This window comes from Centroberyx gerrardi, chromosome 10 (genome assembly GCF_048128805.1).
Source record: "Centroberyx gerrardi isolate f3 chromosome 10, fCenGer3.hap1.cur.20231027, whole genome shotgun sequence".
In the NCBI taxonomy this organism is placed as follows: domain Eukaryota; kingdom Metazoa; phylum Chordata; class Actinopteri; order Beryciformes; family Berycidae; genus Centroberyx; species Centroberyx gerrardi.
The window spans coordinates 23,686,150-23,694,186 of NC_136006.1; the positions used below are offsets into that span (position 1 = coordinate 23,686,150).

The 8,037-nt window shown below is 57.4% G+C and overlaps 16 non-coding genes across 16 annotated transcripts; all 16 read left to right on the forward strand.

The window, feature by feature from the left end:
- The first annotated feature begins 117 nt into the window (after positions 1-117).
- Positions 118-236, forward strand: LOC144540879 (5S ribosomal RNA). Its single transcript, XR_013506097.1, has one exon. It is a non-coding gene; the product is annotated as a 5S ribosomal RNA (ribosomal RNA).
- Positions 237-628: 392 nt separating this feature from the next.
- LOC144540697 (5S ribosomal RNA) lies at positions 629-747 on the forward strand. Its single transcript, XR_013505917.1, has one exon. It is a non-coding gene; the product is annotated as a 5S ribosomal RNA (ribosomal RNA).
- A 392-nt stretch (positions 748-1,139) lies between these two features.
- LOC144541097 (5S ribosomal RNA) lies at positions 1,140-1,258 on the forward strand. Its single transcript, XR_013506312.1, has one exon. It is a non-coding gene; the product is annotated as a 5S ribosomal RNA (ribosomal RNA).
- Positions 1,259-1,650: 392 nt separating this feature from the next.
- On the forward strand, positions 1,651-1,769 carry LOC144540708 (5S ribosomal RNA). The gene has a single exon (XR_013505929.1). It is a non-coding gene; the product is annotated as a 5S ribosomal RNA (ribosomal RNA).
- A 392-nt stretch (positions 1,770-2,161) lies between these two features.
- Positions 2,162-2,280, forward strand: LOC144540720 (5S ribosomal RNA). The gene has a single exon (XR_013505940.1). It is a non-coding gene; the product is annotated as a 5S ribosomal RNA (ribosomal RNA).
- Positions 2,281-2,672: 392 nt separating this feature from the next.
- Positions 2,673-2,791, forward strand: LOC144540557 (5S ribosomal RNA). Its single transcript, XR_013505778.1, has one exon. It is a non-coding gene; the product is annotated as a 5S ribosomal RNA (ribosomal RNA).
- A 392-nt stretch (positions 2,792-3,183) lies between these two features.
- LOC144540867 (5S ribosomal RNA) lies at positions 3,184-3,302 on the forward strand. Its single transcript, XR_013506085.1, has one exon. It is a non-coding gene; the product is annotated as a 5S ribosomal RNA (ribosomal RNA).
- Positions 3,303-3,694: 392 nt separating this feature from the next.
- Positions 3,695-3,813, forward strand: LOC144540731 (5S ribosomal RNA). The gene has a single exon (XR_013505951.1). It is a non-coding gene; the product is annotated as a 5S ribosomal RNA (ribosomal RNA).
- A 392-nt stretch (positions 3,814-4,205) lies between these two features.
- LOC144540742 (5S ribosomal RNA) lies at positions 4,206-4,324 on the forward strand. Its single transcript, XR_013505962.1, has one exon. It is a non-coding gene; the product is annotated as a 5S ribosomal RNA (ribosomal RNA).
- Positions 4,325-4,716: 392 nt separating this feature from the next.
- On the forward strand, positions 4,717-4,835 carry LOC144540754 (5S ribosomal RNA). The gene has a single exon (XR_013505973.1). It is a non-coding gene; the product is annotated as a 5S ribosomal RNA (ribosomal RNA).
- Positions 4,836-5,227: 392 nt separating this feature from the next.
- On the forward strand, positions 5,228-5,346 carry LOC144540765 (5S ribosomal RNA). The gene has a single exon (XR_013505984.1). It is a non-coding gene; the product is annotated as a 5S ribosomal RNA (ribosomal RNA).
- A 392-nt stretch (positions 5,347-5,738) lies between these two features.
- LOC144540880 (5S ribosomal RNA) lies at positions 5,739-5,857 on the forward strand. Its single transcript, XR_013506098.1, has one exon. It is a non-coding gene; the product is annotated as a 5S ribosomal RNA (ribosomal RNA).
- A 392-nt stretch (positions 5,858-6,249) lies between these two features.
- LOC144540777 (5S ribosomal RNA) lies at positions 6,250-6,368 on the forward strand. The gene has a single exon (XR_013505995.1). It is a non-coding gene; the product is annotated as a 5S ribosomal RNA (ribosomal RNA).
- A 392-nt stretch (positions 6,369-6,760) lies between these two features.
- On the forward strand, positions 6,761-6,879 carry LOC144541098 (5S ribosomal RNA). The gene has a single exon (XR_013506313.1). It is a non-coding gene; the product is annotated as a 5S ribosomal RNA (ribosomal RNA).
- Positions 6,880-7,271: 392 nt separating this feature from the next.
- Positions 7,272-7,390, forward strand: LOC144540789 (5S ribosomal RNA). Its single transcript, XR_013506007.1, has one exon. It is a non-coding gene; the product is annotated as a 5S ribosomal RNA (ribosomal RNA).
- A 392-nt stretch (positions 7,391-7,782) lies between these two features.
- LOC144540800 (5S ribosomal RNA) lies at positions 7,783-7,901 on the forward strand. The gene has a single exon (XR_013506018.1). It is a non-coding gene; the product is annotated as a 5S ribosomal RNA (ribosomal RNA).
- The last annotated feature ends 136 nt before the right edge of the window (positions 7,902-8,037 follow it).

Here is an 8,037-nt window from a genome sequence, read left to right on the forward strand (position 1 = left end):
CGTCAATGATAATAGAGGGCAGAGAAATAGGCCCATTTGGTGGCCGGTTTTCAAAGGGCCCTGCAGTAGGCACAGGCTAAGCCGTGTATAAAAGGCCTCCCTGCCGCTGCCTCAATTGCTTACGGCCATACCACTCTGAACACGCCCGATCTCGTCCGATCTCGGAAGCTAAGCAGGGTCGGGCCTGGTTAGTACTTGGATGGGAGACCGCCTGGGAATATCAGGTGCTGTAAGCTTTTTCATCTTTCTAGGCAGCAGAGGGCGCTGCTCCCTCTCCGGGGGAGACAGGGGGCCTCCAACAACAGTGCTGGCCAGCGGCAGTGCAGTCACTTTTGCAGAGGAAGTACAAGGACGACATCACGTCCCGTGTGCCAGCAACAGCTGGCTTTCCCTCGGGGAGGCTGCAAACTTATCACAGCATGCATTTGTGTCCCTGCCGTCGCTGAACAGCGCAAATGTAGGGGAGAGAAAAGACTGCGGCCTTGCTCCCGGTGAGCACAACGGCTGAGGGCGTCAATGATAATAGAGGGCAGAGAAATAGGCCCATTTGGTGGCCGGTTTTCAAAGGGCCCTGCAGTAGGCACAGGCTAAGCCGTGTATAAAAGGCCTCCCTGCCGCAGCCTCAATTGCTTACGGCCATACCACTCTGAACACGCCCGATCTCGTCCGATCTCGGAAGCTAAGCAGGGTCGGGCCTGGTTAGTACTTGGATGGGAGACCGCCTGGGAATACCAGGTGCTGTAAGCTTTTTCATCTTTCTAGGCAGCAGAGGGCGCTGCTCCCTCTCCGGGGGAGACAGGGGGCCTCCAACAACAGTGCTGGCCAGCGGCAGTGCAGTCACTTTTGCAGAGGAAGTACAAGGACGACATCACGTCCCGTGTGCCAGCAACAGCTGGCTTTCCCTCGGGGAGGCTGCAAACTTATCACAGCATGCATTTGTGTCCCTGCCGTCGCTGAACAGCGCAAATGTAGGGGAGAGAAAAGACTGCGGCCTTGCTCCCGGTGAGCACAACGGCTGAGGGCGTCAATGATAATAGAGGGCAGAGAAATAGGCCCATTTGGTGGCCGGTTTTCAAAGGGCCCTGCAGAAGGCACAGGCTAAGCCGTGTATAAAAGGCCTCCCTGCCGCCGCCTCAATTGCTTACGGCCATACCACTCTGAACACGCCCGATCTCGTCCGATCTCAGAAGCTAAGCAGGGTCGGGCCTGGTTAGTACTTGGATGGGAGACCGCCTGGGAATACCAGGTGCTGTAAGCTTTTTCATCTTTCTAGGCAGCAGAGGGCGCTGCTCCCTCTCCGGGGGAGACAGGGGGCCTCCAACAACAGTGCTGGCCAGCGGCATTGCAGTCACTTTTGCAGAGGAAGTACAAGGACGACATCACGTCCCGTGTGCCAGCAACAGCTGGCTTTCCCTCGGGGAGGCTGCAAACTTATCACAGCATGCATTTGTGTCCCTGCCGTCGCTGAACAGCGCAAATGTAGGGGAGAGAAAAGACTGCGGCCTTGCTCCCGGTGAGCACAACGGCTGAGGGCGTCAATGATAATAGAGGGCAGAGAAATAGGCCCATTTGGTGGCCGGTTTTCAAAGGGCCCTGCAGTAGGCACAGGCTAAGCCGTGTATAAAAGGCCTCCCTGCCGCCGCCTCAATTGCTTACGGCCATACCACTCTGAACACGCCCGATCTCGTCCGATCTCGGAAGCTAAGCAGGGTCGGGCCTGGTTAGTACTTGGATGGGAGACCGCCTGGGAATACCAGGTGCTGTAAGCTTTTTCATCTTTCTAGGCAGCAGAGGGCGCTGCTCCCTCTCCGGGGGAGACAGGGGGCCTCCAACAACAGTGCTGGCCAGCGGCAGTGCAGTCACTTTTGCAGAGGAAGTACAAGGACGACATCACGTCCCGTGTGCCAGCAACAGCTGGCTTTCCCTCGGGGAGGCTGCAAACTTATCACAGCATGCATTTGTGTCCCTGCCGTCGCTGAACAGCGCAAATGTAGGGGAGAGAAAAGACTGCGGCCTTGCTCCCGGTGAGCACAACGGCTGAGGGCGTCAATGATAATAGAGGGCAGAGAAATAGGCCCATTTGGTGGCCGGTTTTCAAAGGGCCCTGCAGTAGGCACAGGCTAAGCCGTGTATAAAAGGCCTCCCTGCCGCCGCCTCAATTGCTTACGGCCATACCACTCTGAACACGCCCGATCTCGTCCGATCTCGGAAGCTAAGCAGGGTCGGGCCTGGTTAGTACTTGGATGGGAGACCGCCTGGGAATACCAGGTGCTGTAAGCTTTTTCATCTTTCTAGGCAGCAGAGGGCGCTGCTCCCTCTCCGGGGGAGACAGGGGGCCTCCAACAACAGTGCTGGCCAGCGGCAGTGCAGTCACTTTTGCAGAGGAAGTACAAGGACGACATCACGTCCCGTGTGCCAGCAACAGCTGGCTTTCCCTCGGGGAGGCTGCAAACTTATCACAGCATGCATTTGTGTCCCTGCCGTCGCTGAACAGCGCAAATGTAGGGGAGAGAAAAGACTGCGGCCTTGCTCCCGGTGAGCACAACGGCTGAGGGCGTCAATGATAATAGAGGGCAGAGAAATAGGCCCATTTGGTGGCCGGTTTTCAAAGGGCCCTGCAGTAGGCACAGGCTAAGCCGTGTATAAAAGGCCTCCCTGCCGCCGCCTCAATTGCTTACGGCCATACCACTCTGAACACGCCCGATCTCGTCCGATCTCGGAAGCTAAGCAGGGTTGGGCCTGGTTAGTACTTGGATGGGAGACCGCCTGGGAATACCAGGTGCTGTAAGCTTTTTCATCTTTCTAGGCAGCAGAGGGCGCTGCTCCCTCTCCGGGGGAGACAGGGGGCCTCCAACAACAGTGCTGGCCAGCGGCAGTGCAGTCACTTTTGCAGAGGAAGTACAAGGACGACATCACGTCCCGTGTGCCAGCAACAGCTGGCTTTCCCTCGGGGAGGCTGCAAACTTATCACAGCATGCATTTGTGTCCCTGCCGTCGCTGAACAGCGCAAATGTAGGGGAGAGAAAAGACTGCGGCCTTGCTCCCGGTGAGCACAACGGCTGAGGGCGTCAATGATAATAGAGGGCAGAGAAATAGGCCCATTTGGTGGCCGGTTTTCAAAGGGCCCTGCAGTAGGCACAGGCTAAGCCGTGTATAAAAGGCCTCCCTGCCGCCGCCTCAATTGCTTACGGCCATACCACTCTGAACACGCCCGATCTCGTCCGATCTCGGAAGCTAAGCAGGGTCGGGCCTGGTTAGTACTTGGATGGGAGACCGCCTGGGAATGCCAGGTGCTGTAAGCTTTTTCATCTTTCTAGGCAGCAGAGGGCGCTGCTCCCTCTCCGGGGGAGACAGGGGGCCTCCAACAACAGTGCTGGCCAGCGGCAGTGCAGTCACTTTTGCAGAGGAAGTACAAGGACGACATCACGTCCCGTGTGCCAGCAACAGCTGGCTTTCCCTCGGGGAGGCTGCAAACTTATCACAGCATGCATTTGTGTCCCTGCCGTCGCTGAACAGCGCAAATGTAGGGGAGAGAAAAGACTGCGGCCTTGCTCCCGGTGAGCACAACGGCTGAGGGCGTCAATGATAATAGAGGGCAGAGAAATAGGCCCATTTGGTGGCCGGTTTTCAAAGGGCCCTGCAGTAGGCACAGGCTAAGCCGTGTATAAAAGGCCTCCCTGCCGCCGCCTCAATTGCTTACGGCCATACCACTCTGAACACGCCCGATCTCGTCCGATCTCGGAAGCTAAGCAGGGTCGGGCCTGGTTAGTACTTGGATGGGAGACCGCCTGGGAATACCAGGTGCTGTAAGCTTTTTCATCTTTCTAGGCAGCAGAGGGCGCTGCTCCCTCTCCGGGGGAGACAGGGGGCCTCCAACAACAGTGCTGGCCAGCGGCAGTGCAGTCACTTTTGCAGAGGAAGTACAAGGACGACATCACGTCCCGTGTGCCAGCAACAGCTGGCTTTCCCTCGGGGAGGCTGCAAACTTATCACAGCATGCATTTGTGTCCCTGCCGTCGCTGAACAGCGCAAATGTAGGGGAGAGAAAAGACTGCGGCCTTGCTCCCGGTGAGCACAACGGCTGAGGGCGTCAATGATAATAGAGGGCAGAGAAATAGGCCCATTTGGTGGCCGGTTTTCAAAGGGCCCTGCAGTAGGCACAGGCTAAGCCGTGTATAAAAGGCCTCCCTGCCACCGCCTCAATTGCTTACGGCCATACCACTCTGAACACGCCCGATCTCGTCCGATCTCGGAAGCTAAGCAGGGTCGGGCCTGGTTAGTACTTGGATGGGAGACCGCCTGGGAATACCAGGTGCTGTAAGCTTTTTCATCTTTCTAGGCAGCAGAGGGCGCTGCTCCCTCTCCGGGGGAGACAGGGGGCCTCCAACAACAGTGCTGGCCAGCGGCAGTGCAGTCACTTTTGCAGAGGAAGTACAAGGACGACATCACGTCCCGTGTGCCAGCAACAGCTGGCTTTCCCTCGGGGAGGCTGCAAACTTATCACAGCATGCATTTGTGTCCCTGCCGTCGCTGAACAGCGCAAATGTAGGGGAGAGAAAAGACTGCGGCCTTGCTCCCGGTGAGCACAACGGCTGAGGGCGTCAATGATAATAGAGGGCAGAGAAATAGGCCCATTTGGTGGCCGGTTTTCAAAGGGCCCTGCAGTAGGCACAGGCTAAGCCGTGTATAAAAGGCCTCCCTGCCACCGCCTCAATTGCTTACGGCCATACCACTCTGAACACGCCCGATCTCGTCCGATCTCGGAAGCTAAGCAGGGTCGGGCCTGGTTAGTACTTGGATGGGAGACCGCCTGGGAATACCAGGTGCTGTAAGCTTTTTCATCTTTCTAGGCAGCAGAGGGCGCTGCTCCCTCTCCGGGGGAGACAGGGGGCCTCCAACAACAGTGCTGGCCAGCGGCAGTGCAGTCACTTTTGCAGAGGAAGTACAAGGACGACATCACGTCCCGTGTGCCAGCAACAGCTGGCTTTCCCTCGGGGAGGCTGCAAACTTATCACAGCATGCATTTGTGTCCCTGCCGTCGCTGAACAGCGCAAATGTAGGGGAGAGAAAAGACTGCGGCCTTGCTCCCGGTGAGCACAACGGCTGAGGGCGTCAATGATAATAGAGGGCAGAGAAATAGGCCCATTTGGTGGCCGGTTTTCAAAGGGCCCTGCAGTAGGCACAGGCTAAGCCGTGTATAAAAGGCCTCCCTGCCGCCGCCTCAATTGCTTACGGCCATACCACTCTGAACACGCCCGATCTCGTCCGATCTCGGAAGCTAAGCAGGGTCGGGCCTGGTTAGTACTTGGATGGGAGACCGCCTGGGAATACCAGGTGCTGTAAGCTTTTTCATCTTTCTAGGCAGCAGAGGGCGCTGCTCCCTCTCCGGGGGAGACAGGGGGCCTCCAACAACAGTGCTGGCCAGCGGCAGTGCAGTCACTTTTGCAGAGGAAGTACAAGGACGACATCACGTCCCGTGTGCCAGCAACAGCTGGCTTTCCCTCGGGGAGGCTGCAAACTTATCACAGCATGCATTTGTGTCCCTGCCGTCGCTGAACAGCGCAAATGTAGGGGAGAGAAAAGACTGCGGCCTTGCTCCCGGTGAGCACAACGGCTGAGGGCGTCAATGATAATAGAGGGCAGAGAAATAGGCCCATTTGGTGGCCGGTTTTCAAAGGGCCCTGCAGTAGGCACAGGCTAAGCCGTGTATAAAAGGCCTCCCTGCCGCTGCCTCAATTGCTTACGGCCATACCACTCTGAACACGCCCGATCTCGTCCGATCTCGGAAGCTAAGCAGGGTCGGGCCTGGTTAGTACTTGGATGGGAGACCGCCTGGGAATATCAGGTGCTGTAAGCTTTTTCATCTTTCTAGGCAGCAGAGGGCGCTGCTCCCTCTCCGGGGGAGACAGGGGGCCTCCAACAACAGTGCTGGCCAGCGGCAGTGCAGTCACTTTTGCAGAGGAAGTACAAGGACGACATCACGTCCCGTGTGCCAGCAACAGCTGGCTTTCCCTCGGGGAGGCTGCAAACTTATCACAGCATGCATTTGTGTCCCTGCCGTCGCTGAACAGCGCAAATGTAGGGGAGAGAAAAGACTGCGGCCTTGCTCCCGGTGAGCACAACGGCTGAGGGCGTCAATGATAATAGAGGGCAGAGAAATAGGCCCATTTGGTGGCCGGTTTTCAAAGGGCCCTGCAGTAGGCACAGGCTAAGCCATGTATAAAAGGCCTCCCTGCCGCAGCCTCAATTGCTTACGGCCATACCACTCTGAACACGCCCGATCTCGTCCGATCTCGGAAGCTAAGCAGGGTCGGGCCTGGTTAGTACTTGGATGGGAGACCGCCTGGGAATACCAGGTGCTGTAAGCTTTTTCATCTTTCTAGGCAGCAGAGGGCGCTGCTCCCTCTCCGGGGGAGACAGGGGGCCTCCAACAACAGTGCTGGCCAGCGGCAGTGCAGTCACTTTTGCAGAGGAAGTACAAGGACGACATCACGTCCCGTGTGCCAGCAACAGCTGGCTTTCCCTCGGGGAGGCTGCAAACTTATCACAGCATGCATTTGTGTCCCTGCCGTCGCTGAACAGCGCAAATGTAGGGGAGAGAAAAGACTGCGGCCTTGCTCCCGGTGAGCACAACGGCTGAGGGCGTCAATGATAATAGAGGGCAGAGAAATAGGCCCATTTGGTGGCCGGTTTTCAAAGGGCCCTGCAGAAGGCACAGGCTAAGCCGTGTATAAAAGGCCTCCCTGCCGCCGCCTCAATTGCTTACGGCCATACCACTCTGAACACGCCCGATCTCGTCCGATCTCAGAAGCTAAGCAGGGTCGGGCCTGGTTAGTACTTGGATGGGAGACCGCCTGGGAATACCAGGTGCTGTAAGCTTTTTCATCTTTCTAGGCAGCAGAGGGCGCTGCTCCCTCTCCGGGGGAGACAGGGGGCCTCCAACAACAGTGCTGGCCAGCGGCATTGCAGTCACTTTTGCAGAGGAAGTACAAGGACGACATCACGTCCCGTGTGCCAGCAACAGCTGGCTTTCCCTCGGGGAGGCTGCAAACTTATCACAGCATGCATTTGTGTCCCTGCCGTCGCTGAACAGCGCAAATGTAGGGGAGAGAAAAGACTGCGGCCTTGCTCCCGGTGAGCACAACGGCTGAGGGCGTCAATGATAATAGAGGGCAGAGAAATAGGCCCATTTGGTGGCCGGTTTTCAAAGGGCCCTGCAGTAGGCACAGGCTAAGCCGTGTATAAAAGGCCTCCCTGCCGCCGCCTCAATTGCTTACGGCCATACCACTCTGAACACGCCCGATCTCGTCCGATCTCGGAAGCTAAGCAGGGTCGGGCCTGGTTAGTACTTGGATGGGAGACCGCCTGGGAATACCAGGTGCTGTAAGCTTTTTCATCTTTCTAGGCAGCAGAGGGCGCTGCTCCCTCTCCGGGGGAGACAGGGGGCCTCCAACAACAGTGCTGGCCAGCGGCAGTGCAGTCACTTTTGCAGAGGAAGTACAAGGACGACATCACGTCCCGTGTGCCAGCAACAGCTGGCTTTCCCTCGGGGAGGCTGCAAACTTATCACAGCATGCATTTGTGTCCCTGCCGTCGCTGAACAGCGCAAATGTAGGGGAGAGAAAAGACTGCGGCCTTGCTCCCGGTGAGCACAACGGCTGAGGGCGTCAATGATAATAGAGGGCAGAGAAATAGGCCCATTTGGTGGCCGGTTTTCAAAGGGCCCTGCAGTAGGCACAGGCTAAGCCGTGTATAAAAGGCCTCCCTGCCGCCGCCTCAATTGCTTACGGCCATACCACTCTGAACACGCCCGATCTCGTCCGATCTCGGAAGCTAAGCAGGGTCGGGCCTGGTTAGTACTTGGATGGGAGACCGCCTGGGAATACCAGGTGCTGTAAGCTTTTTCATCTTTCTAGGCAGCAGAGGGCGCTGCTCCCTCTCCGGGGGAGACAGGGGGCCTCCAACAACAGTGCTGGCCAGCGGCAGTGCAGTCACTTTTGCAGAGGAAGTACAAGGACGACATCACGTCCCGTGTGC